Raw genomic sequence first — 17,004 nt, forward strand, 5'->3', positions numbered from 1 at the left:
TTTGTTGAGTTTTTAAAATACATCTTGATTCTACAGTCACTGCTGAGTCTGATGGTGTCAACCAAAACTGGCTAGCTTGTATTTGAGTTGAGCTATGGCATATAATAAAGAAACACATTTCACTCGAGCATACAAGATGTGGTCCGACATGAGTGTTAGCAGGAGAGCGGAGCAGCCAATCAGCTGCAAGCTTACTAACCTGCCTAGGCACCAGGAATCTAGTTTAAGTGAACAGACTATAGTAATATATGTACTCTATGTAAGATTGATAAGGTTTTATATTTATGTGATTCCCATGTGCATGGAGATAATATTTAGTATCTATGTCTCACAACACTTTAAGAGGTACACTCAGTTAACTTAGTTTACATATGAGAAATATATGACACTTCATTCCAGTGTAGGATACTATTTAACATTATTGATGCATGTGTTTACTATAATTATTATGACAAACTCTTATCAAAGTGTTACTCGTGATTTCTTGGAGAGGATTTATCTATGGTCACCCATCATTAATATCCGTTCACTAGATGCTGTACATCATTAGGGGGAGGATTTGGAGAGATGTGAGGCTGTATAGATTTCTAAGCCTAGGAAGGTAGAAAATACTGATTAAAAGAAATTGATTGCTTCAATTTGCTTGCATTTATGGACCTGGAGAAGCAAATGACAAAACTGACTAGAAAGTATTGTGGGAAGTATTAAAGGAATGCTAAAAAATCTGTTGGCCAAGGTGGAAGCTTTTTGTAAAGACATTAAGCTGTAGGTTAAAAAGAAAGGATGAGAAGAAACTTGGGCCTATTGGAATGTGAGACTGGGCTGCGTAATGTTTTAGTGGGCATTCACTTTTGGCCTGGGTGGGGTGGTTGGAGAACTGAAGACAAACAAAGCAAAAGTTGATAGTGTTGGAGTGAGAGTGTATAGAAAACAAGCAGGATATAAATAGAAACTGAATTATCTATTTTCCTTTGGTCTTGACTGAAAAGGATTTATGAAAAGTTAGTAAATGAGTTGGAAAATAGAAGGAAAATTGAAGTTGGTGTGTATAAAATTTAAGGTGATGATTTTCAATTATAATAGAGAGAAATATAGAGAATAATTTATAGAATTCTGACAGAGAAGAGGTGAAAGGCTAGAAACTATTGAAATGAGTTACTTGAATGAATAGCAGTTAGTTGTATTTGTTTCTGTAAGAGACAGTCATAGTGGAGGAGGGTGAGGGGTCTCCCACAAAGCTCTTGACTTGATCATGTTGATGGATCCTACTGGGAGGTGCTTGGAAGGGGAAGGAGCCAGCATGGAGATGGCTTGGTGGGACCCCTGGGAGTGGTGTGGTAGGGTGGATGAGGCATTGTGTCCTCTGATGTTTGCTCCTATTGAATGAATGAAGGAGCACCATTCCCTAATGAAAGGTACTTAGGAGTAAAGCTAAACATTTTTCAAAATGTACTTTGAGAATTTTAATGTGATTATATACTGAAGTGTCCACATGACTAATCTCACATGCCATATATGTAAATACTTTGTTTAAAAAAAAAACTGATATATTTTTCTAACACTACTGAAGCAGCATCTTGGGTGCTTTAATTGAATATAAGATAGCTTGCGTCAGGAAAATTTGCACAGTGATGGCACAATAAATGCCATTGGTTCCCAGTGTGTAATTACTGTACCTTTCACAAAGTGCTTTTGCATATTCATGTGTAGGCCCCACACTACTATTTTAAATAACTGCACCAGACTTAAATGGATGTTTGTACTGAACAGTTTTTTAGGTAGTTGCATGAAACATTCTAGTTTATTCTGATTTATGTCAGTGTTATATTTTATTGTTTATTCCTTGTAAATGTTTACTTAAAAGATAACTTTTTTTTTTCACTCATCTTTTTACAGCTGCATAACTAATAAGAGATTGCATGCTTTATCTACGAGTTTTCTCATTTTCATTATTTTCAAATCTGTCTGAGTAGTATATTTGATTGTCTGCATGTTAGTTAGAACATAAGAAGAACGTAAGAACATTGGAGTCTGCAAGAGGCCGGTAGGCCTATACAAGGCAGCTCCTTTGTATTTGTCATTGCTGTTAAATACGAACTAAAAATCACTCCTTTGGGATGCACCTGTAGAGCATTGAGATTTTTTATGAAGTTTCTTAATAATATATGAAAGTTTACGCCATTTTGATTGCACAGTGGCTACAAAAAATGGGTAATGATGATGATGATGATTTACATCAAGGTGGTGAAGCCATTCTGAAAAAAAAAAAAAAAAAAAAGATTAGAGGGAAGTAAATGTTTCAAGTAGTTATTCACTCTCAGAAAGACCAAAGTTAAAGAGACACTTGACTTCCCTGCAAAACATCACACATTATTTTTAGGGTTGTATTGTAAACATCTTTTCTTGACCACCATATGATGATTAGCCAGTTTTCATCTTGGTGCTATCATATGTGGTGTGATCATAGGTATTTCACGAAATTCCTTTACAAAATCAAAGTAGCAACAAGCAATTGACTTTTGGGCAACTACAATGCTACGTACTGGCAGTGAGAGAGCTGTCTATGAGTTCTGTATTGGTCCCCACAGCTTGGGCACCTGGAAAACCAACATTTCTCTCCTGAGTTTTGCATGATTCTAGAATTGCAAGTTCTTGGTATCAGAGACCAGAGCTGCACTACTGAACTTGATATAGCAATGCTGAAGGGGTAGCTAAGGAGACTGATCACATCCTTGTAAACACTCGTTGGAGGATCCTTCAGAGCTAAGGTTTTACAAGCTGAGTTCTTTGTAACTGATCATAAACTTGTTGCAACACTCAAACTTCTTGTCAAGTCAAAAAAATCTCAAGATGTAACCATACTGTGTTTCATCTTGAGAGATGAAAAGAATTAATTTGTGCCCAAGAATATGTAGTGACAATCTCAAATTGGTTCAATGTGTACACTGCACAGCACCCGTAAAAACCCTGCAGACTTGCTACAGATTTGTGAGATACCCATAAATGTAAAACTTTAAGCTGCAAAAGAGAGCATTCATTAGAGAAAGCCTGAGATCAAGGGATATTTTTTCCCCGGGATAGATGCTGGAACATTGAGAAGAGTCACACTGCCAGGCTTGCTGGGAATCAGGACCATTATAGGGCTCTGCCATGTAGGACTAGAGCTTTCCTGAGGAGAGATGAGAAGAGAGAGGTATATCAGGAGTCTTGCTGAGGATGTTGAGGGTCATTTTGATGTAAATGACCTCTAACCTGCCTGCCAAGCTCTGAAGAAGCTCCACTCTAGCCTCCTTCTCAGGTCATCGCTATCCTAGCAGCAGATGGTTGCCCTTTGTCAAACATGGATTGGCAGAGAGCTTGTTGGGCTGAGTACTTTGAGTAGTTTTTCTTGGCAGACCTTAGCAGGCAGCTCCCAACTGCTGGGTTACAAATAGTGGAGGATGTTAGTTACCTGTGAGTTCAGTCATCATTTGTTTTTGCACAGATGCAGCAAGACCTCGTATTATTGATTATAACTGTTAGGTCGTATTCATATTCTTATCAGTGCAGTTGATATTTTTAGCCGACTTGTTGATTTACAAGCTCTTTGGGGTTGATTGCATATATATTTTCATCCCTTCAGTTTGTTATATCTTAAATGTATATACAGTTGTTTAATTCATTATTTTGTATGTTGTTATACCACTGCCATGTAGGTAATTTTCTATATACAGGTAACTCTCGATTTACGCGAGTTTGGTTTACCCGTTTTTTAAATAACACGAGGTTCAAAATCCAAATAAATGTTTAATTTACATGTTTTTTCACTTATACGCGATATTTTATGGAGTGGTCACCAGATGTCTCACGCAATTGGACTCACATGGCGCCGCGGCCACACAGCTGAGCTCAGTTCTTCCTGTGCGCCACTTGAACAACAATGCAGTACCCACGCTGCCATGCTACTCGACAAAATGGGTGGGCAGGTACTGGTACCAGTACCGGTACTAACGGTACCAGCTATACGGTATGGTACTGGTACCAGACTGCTTGGTACTGGTGCCAATACTATCCAGTCGCTCATGGTGTCCCTCATTTCTTCCTCACATGAGTGAGGCTGAGACTGAGTGGATATCTCGGTGATATGGATATTCTCTCTCTCTCTCTCTTTTTTTTAACTAAATGAAGTGAATATTTATTTCTCGATAGAAACCTACCTCTTGTTTGATTTACATTGCTTTTGATTTACGTGACCTCTTCAAGGACACAATACTCGCGTAAATCAAGAGTTACCTGTATCATATAATTATTTTCTATATAATAATATCAAGTGATACAGTGAAGTGAAAAGTGCTAAAACTTTTGGTCAGCATTCAGTCATTTTAGTGAAAATAGATTGATACATGAACAGATCATTAGGTACACATTTCCTTCATACAGTGAGAAATGTAGACGAATGAGAAACAATAATGGTTTCATGTTTTTACCAGTCAGGAGGGTACGTTACATTAAAAGTAACATTGACATTGTAGCACTATTCCATTAGCAGTGCAATGCAGACTAAATGTTTATCACTGAATATATTATGGAACCTTTTGGGAAAGTTACTTGTACCATATGGGTAATATATTAGTTATCTATTACAGTTGTTGTTTTGTCTGTGATGTTTGTGTGCTTACAAATGCATGTGCCTTTGTGTTTAAGTGTGTTGCCATCTAGAGTATGTTTAGGAATTTCATGAGCTGCTCAGTGCATATAACAGCATACGAGGAATGCACAAAGCATGACCTCATGTAATGGGCATTTGTCCTTAACCCAACTAACTATGGGAGAGAAGGACTGCAGGGGCATTGTTTTGGAGTCTTGGCATGGGACCTCATCTGTAGCCTGCTCTCAGTATTTTTATCACGCTAAGATGATAGATCAGGTGATTATTTGTTATGGCTTTATATATGTTGTTTGTATTCATTCAGTACAAAGTACATAATGTACTTGATGCCACAATTTATTGAAAGTTACATGATGTACGTATGTATAGATTTAGAATGCATTTTCCACAACTCAAGACGAGGTTTTATCTGGTAGTCTCTTAATATACCCATTTTTAACACTGAAATAGCTGTTTTTTATATTAAAAGCACCTATTATATCTTAATCTACATGGTATAATACACCACAGAATAGTGCGGCATAGTATAGCAATGTAGTGGAATAGTTAAAATAATACATCATGGAACAGTATGGTGTAATGGATACTCTAGTGAAGCATAATGTGGTATACTGGGATAATCACTTTGTGATCATCTTGAATTGAATAAACCCACACTTGCAGACGAGAGATGTATATTTACCAGACAGTTTCAGTGGACACTGCAACCATCTTCGATGGTAAGAAGCTGGAGAGGAAGTGAGGAAAGTCAGTACAGATCTCTCTTATATACAAAGATGAACCCTCCTCTGGGCCTCCCCTGCTCTACTACGCTATATACCGCATGGGGGTTTGCCCACCCCTCCCACCCCCTGCTCTCTCGTGTTTACCTGTTTGTCTTTGTATACAAGTGAAATCCGTACTGACTCTCCTCACTTCCTCTCCTGTTTCTTACCACTGAAGATGGTTGCAGTGTCCACTGAAACTGTCTGGTAAGTATACATCTTTCATCTGCAAGTGTGGTTTTTATTCATATAATTTAGTATATTGTGTAACATAGTGTATAAGTACAGTGTAGTGTAGTGTTATGGTGGTGTAGCCAGTAATAAGAGGTATTGCAGGTTTACTGTGATGGTCTCAGTGTTTTCTGGTTATCATTGCACAGTGTACCTTTTTATTGATTAATAATGCATAATATTTGCTCATTTTCAGAGAAGTGAAAACCATAACAGCAATGGTGAATGCTTTTATTTTTTATAAAAATATACGGCCAATGGAGTCCAGTCTGTGTGGATCCCACTTCCCTTTTTATCTCCCTTACTGCATGATAGTTTTGACAATTGGGGCTTTGCTTGTTTTAATTCTTATTTTTTGCATCTGATACATAGGTTGTGGCATTACATTTTTCTTTTTTTTCTCAAAACGGCAATACATTTTGAAATGCAATCCAGACGTATTTTCTTTAAACATATTGATTTAAAGGGTAACTGTCCTCCTTTATTGATTACTAGGTATATGAAAAACTTTTTCAGGAAGCTAGCTAGCACTTTGTTGACTATACTTTGTATTGGAATAGTATTTGCACATTTTATGATAAACTGTTCCTACACATAATCATCTTTACTGGAAGCATACCGAGTGTGTATTATATGCTGGCTCACTAGGACTTACATCTTCTGTAATGAATGATGAAATAAAGGTCCTACCAATTGCTAGAATAAATGATTTAATATTTTTTTTGTATTTTCTGTAATTCATTGCTTGATTAATGTTATTTTTTTCTGACATCATATTAATGTATATGAATTGAAAGTCTGCGTGAACATTATGTGTTTGGGAATCTCTATCTATCTTTGAGTAATAAATATATGTTGCTAGTATACACATAATGTCAAAGACACAACCATTTAACATGAAGGCTTGGGTGTTTTATAATTATGTAGTCAAAAGTATTTTAAAATACTGACTTAAGGTGATTAAGAATGCATGTCTCCATATTTGTCTTTGTGAAAGGTGAGTGGTAAATGAAATGTGTAGTTCCCTTGTCACAAGAGGTTGAGTTTGAAGACTGAGCCAAACCCCAACTTTTTTTCTTTGAGCTCATCAGGAAACTCACATGGTCATCATGACTCCCAACCTTGCCTCTGTATTCTCTGTCTTCACTCCACTGGGCTGGTGTTAGGGCTATGTGGTAGTTATTGTATACTTTTCATGACCACTTTTTTGCAGATCAATTCCTAGTTAAGACAGAAATTCCTAAGTTTCTATACTATTGTAATACAGTGTTATTATTATGGCACACAGTACTTTTGCAATGGTTACTCAAGATCAACAATGATGCTGCACATACACATGTAGCTCCTGTAGTCTTGTGAGCTGGCCAGTGCTTGCCTTGCAGCATGGCCAGGTGGATGATGTTCATACCCCTGCACCACCTCAAGTATACAGTGTTCATTCCTCAGCACACTCCTTCCTTTTGAGAAGTTCTGTTATTTCAGTGATCCAAATAACAATGTCAAATAAGGTGCATTGTATGTGTATTTAGAAATAGTTGTGATTGCCATCTTGGTCATGTGGTGTATTGGACTTGGCTCTTCAGCCTGTCCATAATTTCTACCTCACTTGTAGAGAAACAATAATAGTGAAGACTCAAACACATCATTCTATGTAAGAAACACTGATCAGTTGTACTCCTATGAGGCTGTCTCGAATTTTTTTCAGTCTCCAGTCATATACATGTGCCATATGGCAGCTATGAACATTAGAGATTTCAAAAGTGCAATATTATGACTGATACTCTGCTTTTGTATGGAACATGCATTGGCAGGAGAACCTGAAGAAGAGCCGAATCGCAATCATTGCTTACTGACCTATCGGTGGTTGGAATAGAAACATTGTCTGCAACAAACTCATCTTGGTAATGATCAAGCTGTCACTGAGGGCCTTTCTAATGATGAAGGAGGCTGTGTGGCTGCAATCTCAGAGCAAAGCAACAATGGTTCCCATGAATAATATATTCATGGCAAGTAGAAAATAAAGGAAATCACAAGAATCTTCACAAGCATGTTGACACAAATTGTGAAGAAAATTTCACAAGGGATTTTTCTCATTTTTTTACAGGTGATCTTAGTGAGTGTGGGGAGGTTTAAAGTGTAAATATCTGTGGAATTGATTTTTACGAGGAAGTTTCCGGCACCAGACAAGGGGCCTCCAGCATAGCCTGTCCTTTTATACATATGTGGAAACTTTTTATCCTGAAGCAACACGGCAGTGGCCCCACTTCCACTATATAGTTGCTGGATTCGGGCCTCTGTGACCTCTTTGTGTTTCCTAACTTACAAACTGTTGAAGAGGTACAGGATGAAATAATGCTCCCTACCGTAAAAAAGTTTGTTTTGCACAAACTCTTCACGTGGGAGTGTAAGGAAACTTATTGACAAACATATATTAATTTCCTGTGCCTCTACTTTTGGAGAGCAGCTTACGTGGAGAGTCTGCATCAGGGGTGTCTGTCATGAGAGAAACACAGTCTTGCTATCTTTTGTATTGCTGATTCTAACTTAGGGTTTTCACAGGGTTGTGGGGCTCCATGATTAGCTACTCATTATCACATGGGAAGGAAGGTGTTTCATGTACTCTGTAGATCTTACTTCTCCCATGCATTGATGTCTTTAGAGTTTTTGCATCATTAACCTTAATGTTATCACTGATCTTGGGAAGAGCACTTAGTAAACGGTAAAATTATTAATGTTCTTTTTCTCTTGATGCTTGGTGTTTTCATGATGTCATTAATAAATATTTGTTAGTTTTGTATCAAATAAGAATTCGTTATCATTACTTGAGTATTAAAAATTATTGTTTATGAATGATGCATTTAATAAATTCTTCATGGATACATTTTATTCGCTTTTTCAATCCTACTGCGGACGTGTAGGGCTGATTGAAAAGTTACAATGATGTTGGAACACAGTGCTATATTTTCCTCCGTATCACCACCACCTCTAATCCTCCCATCTACACGTACGGTTACTCGGAACCCCCTCCTCTTCCTCTATAATGTATGAAAATATTTCGAAAACCACATGTACTAAAGAAATGCTGAACTGATCTAGCAGGACGAAACTGATGGAATATCCTGTACCAATATTACATACAAACTACATCAGAGGGTTGGGAAAAAGCAGAAGAGCTTATTAAGAGGAGGAGGACCTACGAAGCGATACAGGCCAAAAGAAGTAGAAAAAGAAGAGAAGATCAAGAGGAGGACCTACGAAGCGATGCGAAATGATAGGCTACAGGTCAAAAGAAGAAAACAAAGAGGATCAAGAGGAGGGCCTATACGAAGCAATACAGGTTAATTAAAAGAAGAAAAGAAGAAAAATAAAAAGCAGACAGGATCAAGAAACGACACGGGTCAAAAGAAGACAAAAATAAAAGAAGAAATGATCAAGAGGAGGAGGACCTACAAAGCGATACAGGTAAAAAGAAGAAGAAGAGAAAGAAAAAGAAAAGAGGATCAAAACCTACGAACTACGAAGCGATGCAAAGCGGAACAGGTCAAAAGAAGTAGAAGAGGAAGAGACGTCAACACGTGGGGGCGTTTTCTGCACGCACTTAAGGTAAATCATCTTTTTCAGTGATTTTGTGCTTGTTTCTCGCCTGGTCATGAATTGATTTAGGTTGGATGTCTCCAGACGTGTTTATACGCCACGTAATGTTAAAAGAGAACGCAAGAGAGGGAGGGCGTAGCATGGAGTCTCGAGGCTGAAGTCAGATTCAACATGACATGAAGTCCGGTGCTGCGATAAATACCTCCTCGCAGAAATAAGTCGCTCTGCCGTCCACCGCGCATGCGCACTGGGACCACACAGCAGGAAAACCTATTAATTTGCCTGGTTTTGTTCTACTTTGTACACTTGTGATTTTTGTGATGGTTGATATTGCCCGCCAGACAACAACACACCAGACCAACAAACATAACAAGCAAGAACAGAGTGAACATCAACGTGGGGAAATTCTTTCTAAAATCTGCCCTATTCGTCTGCGATTGAAGTATTTCTCTGATGTTTGTCCTGTGTATTGGGGCCGAAACAGGACTAGTAAACGATAGTAGTGAGTGAAATAAAAAAAAAAGTAAGTTGGACCTCTCTGCGAGCTATTTTGCGGCTGCGAGCTAATTCCTACAACACCGGTTGGGCGGGGTGCGTATTCCTATAATAATGTTACGAATGTGCTGTATGTGAATGCTTGTATGTGTAATGTGATGAAATTGTAGCACGAGGCAATGTTAGCTCAGCATGGTGCAACTCTACTTGTTGGGACAAGAGAGACAGGAGGGGGCCCGGGGCCGCCGGGCCGCCGGGCAGGAAGTGCTGAGTCGAGCAGTGGGGGAGGAAGGGTGGCTGAGGAGTGGTAGTGGAGAAGACGCGTGTCTGGGCTTGAGAGAGTGTTGAGCTGCTCCGCTCGCGAGCTGTGTGCATCCGGGTGTGCGTGTCTGTCGTGCCCCTGTACTGTGCCTGATTAACTAGCTGTTCTGTGCCCTTGAAAGTTGCTGTACTCTGTACTGTGTGAGGAACCTGTCATTAAATTAGAACTTAGTGTTGAACGTGTATCCTTTGTGCCCTGCCTCGTTCTCTCCTCCCCTCGGTGTGCGGTGTGGGCCGCTGTGAGTGACTGGTGCCCGTGTGGTTGTTCTGACGGGGATCACGCCACCTGCCTGCCCGTGTATGGTGTGTGGTAGGGGGGGGTGGCGTAACACTTGGTGTCAAAGGAGTGGGATAAGTGAACAGTGAAGCGCGCCGAGTGTCATGGCGTCCCCCAGTGATCGCCGTGAGGGTGAGGAGACGGGCAAGGCCGAGGCTGACCCGGGTGAGGTGAAGCCGGGCCAGATGGAATTGTTCGCTGCCATGCTGGCCAGTATGAGGCAGGATTTGGATCAGAGGGCAGACGAGAGGGCACGCGAGCAGGCTCAGAGGGCAGAAGAGAGGGCTCGCGAGCAGGCTCAGAGGGCAGAAGAGAGGGCACACGAGCAGGCCCGCCATCTTGCCGATATCCTCCAGAGCTGTTTCTCGTCGCTGAAGGTGGAAACCCAGCAGTACACCGACCAGGGCTGCGACAGCGCGAGGAGTGAACGGCTGGAGGAGGTGCGGACCCAAGGCAAGGTCCAAGGCCTGAGAGAGGCGGAGAGGCAGCTGCGAGAGGTGGCACCGTCGCACGCGGAGGAAGAAGGCTCAGTTCTGGCAGGAAGCGCCGGGGCGGCGGTCCTGCAGAGGCCTATCTGGGGCTCCTGGCAAGGACTCCTGGAGCCTGGTAGCGTCGTGGCGGAACCAGTAGCTGCCGCAGGAGGTTGGGGAGCCCCCGCCTCGTTGCCTCCCTCACCCCCTCCCTCTCCTCCATGCCAGCCGGCTCGCAGGTCAGGTAGTCCGCTCTCTCTCCCATGGCAGCAGCGAGAGGTGGCAACGTGGTGCGGGGAGGAACAAGAAGCGTCATGTGTGCTGGCAGCGGGTGCACGGGTGGCGGACTGGCGGGACTCCGCGTGGGGCCCCTGGCAAGGGCCCCTGAAGCCTGGTGGCGTCGTGGCGGAGCCGGTGGAGGCTGCAGGAGGCTGGGGAGCCGTCGGAGTCGCTCCCTTGGGTCCAGCTGGTGCTGGAGTCGGACCCATTAACCCTGCCTCGTTGCCTCTCTCACCGCCTCCCTCTCCGCCATGCCGGCCGGCTTGCAGCCCACGTGGTCAGCCCGCTCCTCTCTGCGGCCCCTCGGCCTCCCCGCGCTCAGGGAGGCTTAAGCCAGCGGAGCACGACGGGAAATTGGCATGGGAGGCCAAGTTCAAGATGCCAGCTGCTGCCCAGGGCTGGGGCGAGGATGAGAAGGCGTTGCTGCTGACGACAGCGCTACGGGGCTCAGTGGACGGGCCCGGCCGCTTGGTGGGGAGCGCCGAGAGGACCTTGGGGCGGCCTGACATGCTGGCCGCTACGCGACTCCAGGACGCGCCACAGAGGCTGTGTGGCGTCACGGGGCACTGCGTGCAGTCTGAGGGCCCAGTGGAGGCTCGTATCGGCGTAGGCAGCGCTGTGGAGCGCCGGCCGATGGACGTCGCCGATCGAGACGAGCCGTGCGTGCTGGGCCTCGACTACCTGACGCAGGGCGAGGCCTGTGCCGACCTTGGACGGGAGCTGGAGAGGCTGCGCGGACAGGCGCCTTTGCTCCCGAAGGTCGGCTGTGCAGAGGTAGTCGCGGCGGAGCGACTGCACCTTGCCCCGGGGACGGAGGCCAGGGTCCTGTGTTGCCGGTCGGATGCGATGCCAGCGGAAGGCACGGTGGAGTCCACGGAGGGCCTGCAGCTGCCTGATGGTGTGGCAGCCGGACGGAGTCTCGAAGGAGCGGGGGAGGAGTCAGTCACGGTGCTGGTGGCTAACTCCTCCGACGAGGCTCGGAAAGTACCCGCTGGTGCCAAGCTGGGCACCTGTGAAGAGGTGGAACAACAAGAGGAAGCGTCGGGGAGCGCGGAGTCGGCCGCTGTGAGGCCGCTGCCCAACTTCCTGGAGGATTCAGCGCACCGGAGCGCCGCTCACCTGACGGAGGCGCAGACGAAGGTGCGCCACACCCTGGCTCGGTGCGCGGACGTGTTCAGCGGGGGTGGATTGGATCTACTGGGCTGCACGGGGTTGGTGAAGTACAACATCAGCACGGGAAATGGTGCGCCCACCAGGAGCCCGCCCCGACGTGTCGTGCCGGCCAGGCGGGAGGAACTGCAGCGCGCCGTCAACGAGCTGGCGGCGCAGGGGGTGATGGAGCGGACAGACAGTCCGTGGCCCTCAGCAGTCGTCCGGGATATGAAGAAGGACGGCACGCAGCGCTTCTGTGAGGACTGCCGGGCGCTGAGGGGCGAGACTGGCGAGGACTCTCACCCCCTGCCGTGGACCGACGACGCGCTGACGAGGGCCTTGGAGTTCGGGGCCTTGACGATGACCAGCGGCCTAGCGGCGGCCGCCCCGCCCTGCCATGACCTCCGGGGCCGGATGGCGAAGGTGAAGATGAAGGCAGCGTCGATGAACGCGAGCCCGGAGGGTCTCCGTGGCTCGTGCGGGGGCTGTGGCAAGAGGGGGCATAGGTGCAGTCGGTGCCTGGGGGAGCGAAGGACGCGTTCCCTCGACCGGCTGAGCCCCGACGCCCCCCAGCCGCGCTGTAAGGACTGTGGCCAGTCAGGCCACCGCTTGAGTGCCTGTCCCAGGCCCAGGGACGCGGCGCGGGCGGGAAGCGCGGACGGGCTGGAGAAAGGAGCCGACTTCCAGCCGTCTTCCGCCCTCGGGCCCCGCCCTGAGTAAGCTGCCGCCGCCCGACCAGCGTGTTGCCAGTGGGAGGCTTAGCGGTTGTAGCCACAACGCGTGACAGTGGACACCGGGGGCTGAGGAGTGCTCGGCGTGGCCTGACCCGGGGTAGTGTGTGCTGCTGGAGGGGCCAGTGGAGGCTCGTATCGGCGTAGGCAGCGCTGTGGAGCGCCGGCCGATGGACGTCGCCGATCGAGACGAGCCGTGCTTGCTGGGCCTCGACTACCTGACGCAGGCCAGTAAGGCTCGTGGTGGCCTCGGACGGGAGCTGGAGAGGGTGACCGGAATGGTGCCCTTTGCTTCCAGGAGGTTTTTCGAGCATGGCTGCGTGGGGAGGTAGTCACGGCTGAGCGAGGGCACCTTGCCCCGAGGGTGGAGGCCAGGAGCCGGTGTCGACTGTCCCGAGCGTCACGTGGAGTGGATGGCGTGGAAGAGCCCACTGAGGACTGACGGCTGGTCGACGGCGTGGCTGACAGGCGGAGCCCCTTGGGGGCGCGAGAAGAGACTGTGGAGGACGTGGTGGAGGACAGACTGATTTATGTGTATTGCATGTATTTTTCTGAGTTCAATGTTCGGCCGGGAACTCAGGCTACCGGTGGATTTGGCCACGGGGCGGCCCCCCGACGTGAGCTTGCCCACCGTCACCTCTGGCTTCGCAGCGGCACTGCAGGAAAGCCTGGCTGAGGTGCACCGACGCCCGTGGGGCAAGCTCAAGGTGGGCAGGCCAGGCCATGAAATGGAGACATACGACCAGCGCAAGAGGGGCGTGAGCCCCAGCAGCAGCGAAGGGGACGTGTCAGAGGTCGACCAAGGGGCGAACGAGAACATGGGCGGTGCGGGCGAAGCGGCAGATGTCAGTGACGACCCTGAGCAAGTACTTGGGGCCGACGACGCGGCTCTGGGTGCCACCGCCTGCCTGCTGCCGCCCGCATCCCAGCGGCGCCCTCGGCGAGAGAGGCGTCGGCCGGGATGGTTAAGAGACTTTATTTTTAGTGATGTCCCAGGGGACTGATTAGTTTGATTTATTTCATGTGTTTTGTTTGTTGAATGTTGGGGCAGCCGGGTCGACTGCCTTCTGAAGGGGGAGATAGTGTTACGAATGTGCTGTATGTGAATGCTTGTATGTGTAATGTGATGAAATTGTAGCACGAGGCAATGTTAGCTCAGCATGGTGCAACTCTACTTGTTGGGACAAGAGAGACAGGAGGGGGCCCGGGGCCGCCGGGCCGCCGGGCAGGAAGTGCTGAGTCGAGCAGTGGGGGAGGAAGGGTGGCTGAGGAGTGGTAGTGGAGAAGACGCGTGTCTGGGCTTGAGAGAGTGTTGAGCTGCTCCGCTCGCGAGCTGTGTGCATCCGGGTGTGCGTGTCTGTCGTGCCCCTGTACTGTGCCTGATTAACTAGCTGTTCTGTGCCCTTGAAAGTTGCTGTACTCTGTACTGTGTGAGGAACCTGTCATTAAATTAGAACTTAGTGTTGAACGTGTATCCTTTGTGCCCTGCCTCGTTCTCTCCTCCCCTCGGTGTGCGGTGTGGGCCGCTGTGAGTGACTGGTGCCCGTGTGGTTGTTCTGACGGGGATCACGCCGCCTGCCTGCCCGTGGATGGTGTGTGGTAGGGGGGGTGGCGTAACAATAATCTCTACGACAGTACGGGCATGTGGTCTCCGAGTAAAGATGCACGGCTGCAGCTTCGAAACTAACTACGGGGTGTTCTGGAAAATACTCTCATTATGATTCCCACTCAAAGTTACAATAAACAACTTCATTAAATCTAACCTAACGTCCTTCAAGAGTGGGCGTCACATAGGGCACATACCAGTAGAAAGATATGAGAGTACGCGGGCGAGTACTACTTGGGAAGTCCTCTGGCCTCAGCCCTGCCATGACTATAGCCTCCTGAGTAAGGACAGCCGTCGAAGTGGCAGTCATCGCGCGTGGAGGTGAGGGAGGAAATGACATGGGTCCGCTCCCTTCACACTGTGCCGAATCAGCATCCGGTGATCGTTTCTAAACCTCCTTCCGACCATGGGAGACCCTTTCACATTAACATATCACACCCGAAGAGGCGATGCTTCTGGCATTTTGCTTCAGCTCGGTGGGACGACTTGAGGATGTACTTTTCCGATTTCCCGTTGAATGATTACTGCTTCCAGGAGGGAGACCCCTCTGTGTGTGCCCAACGCATCACAGAGGTAATTGTCTCTGGAATGGAGGCATACAATCTACGTACTTTCTCTACTCCTCATGCTAAAAAGCCTTGGTTTAATCACGCTAACCATGATCTTTATATTTCTGCCCGGAATCGTGCCAAATCTATTCTTCGACTTACCAAAAGCTAGCTCTTTCATCAATAAGAAATGCAAAACCTTGCTTTTTCTAATTCTTCCCGGGACTCCTGGCACCACCATCCCATCTATCTCTAAGGCTGAACTCTTAAACTTTCTGTAAAAAACTCCACTCTGGACGATTCTGGGCATATTCCTCCTACTCATCCCCCCCTCTGACTCCTTTATACCTGTTATTAAGATTCTTAAGAGCACTCTTCATGGGTCCTGGGGTATATAGGCTATAATGGGCTGAGACTTTCCGTAGTGTCTAGGGTTACCACCGTTCCTTAAAATATGGAATCGTTCCGTATTCGAGAGTGAAATGTAGCATTCCGTTTTGAACCAATACGGAACACCGTTGGTTCCGTATTTGGTTGCCTGAATGGTCAAGCAGATTAAATTCAGTATCTTAAAATTGTAGTGAGCGCATTTTTTGGTAAAAAAAAAACAACAACAATCCTCCCCCTTCCAACTGGCTCCATCAGCAGTGGGCAGCGGCTGTCACTCATGGCATTCTCGAGAAATTATAGGGTTGCCATCCGTTACTTTAAAATATGTACTTATTCCGTATTGGAGAATGAAATGTTGCATTCCACATTTATCTGATCTCAGGGTGGCAACCCTAATTGTGTCATTCAACCCAAGAGAGAGGCAGCAAGAATGCTGTGCTGACTCCCAAATTTGTACCAGTGAAACGTGACCATGCCCAGAAGTTGTTGTGCTTGTGATTGCAAAATGGAAATATAAAGCTCCTGATGGCGGCGGTGAAGGTAGTCGAGGACCGCAGGAGAATGAGCAAGAAGAAAAGGCTGAAGTGACGCATATGGGCTCGCCCCTGGCTGTTCCGCAAGACGCAATATGGCATTTTATTTAAAATTAATGGCCGAAGTGGAGCAAGAGGACTCCACATCCTGCGAGAAAAAATTAGTTGGCCGACACTCAGCCAAGTGGTTGGCGAACGGCCGTCTGAAAATATTTAGTCTGCCTGTCTTAGGACATGCTGGCGTCATATCCCGCCAACATGCCGACAACGTATTATTTTTTAGCCAATATTTCTGAGCTGATTTTGATCAGGCGTTTGAAAAGTAATATTTATATATATATATATATATATATATATATATATATATATATATATATATATATATATATATATATATATATATATATATATATATATATATATATATATATATATATATATATATATATATATATATATATATATATATATATATATATATATATATATATATATATATATATATATATATATATATATATATATATATATATATATATATATATATATATATATATATATATATATATATATATATATATATATATATATATATATATATATATATATATATATATATATATATATATATATATATATATATATATATATATATATATATATATATATATATATATATATATATATATATATATATATATATATACCGTTTAATAGACATCTGAGTAATGAAACTCTATAATGTTATTTTTTTAGTTAATGAATCATGGTAGCTGAATTCGGTAAGATATATATTTTTCCCCAAGTCAGCCAAGGTGGCTATTGGATGAATACCCGATACGTAAAAAAAGAAAAAAAAATGTTAACACCAGTGTTTATAAAGAATATCAGTAGAAGAATGCACTAGAACCGGCTAAACATTCGAAATAATATACATTGCAAATATGCAGTAGACTCAGAGTAGA

The sequence above is a fragment of the Eriocheir sinensis genome, chromosome 21 (genome assembly GCF_024679095.1).
Source record: "Eriocheir sinensis breed Jianghai 21 chromosome 21, ASM2467909v1, whole genome shotgun sequence".
Classification (NCBI taxonomy): domain Eukaryota; kingdom Metazoa; phylum Arthropoda; class Malacostraca; order Decapoda; family Varunidae; genus Eriocheir; species Eriocheir sinensis.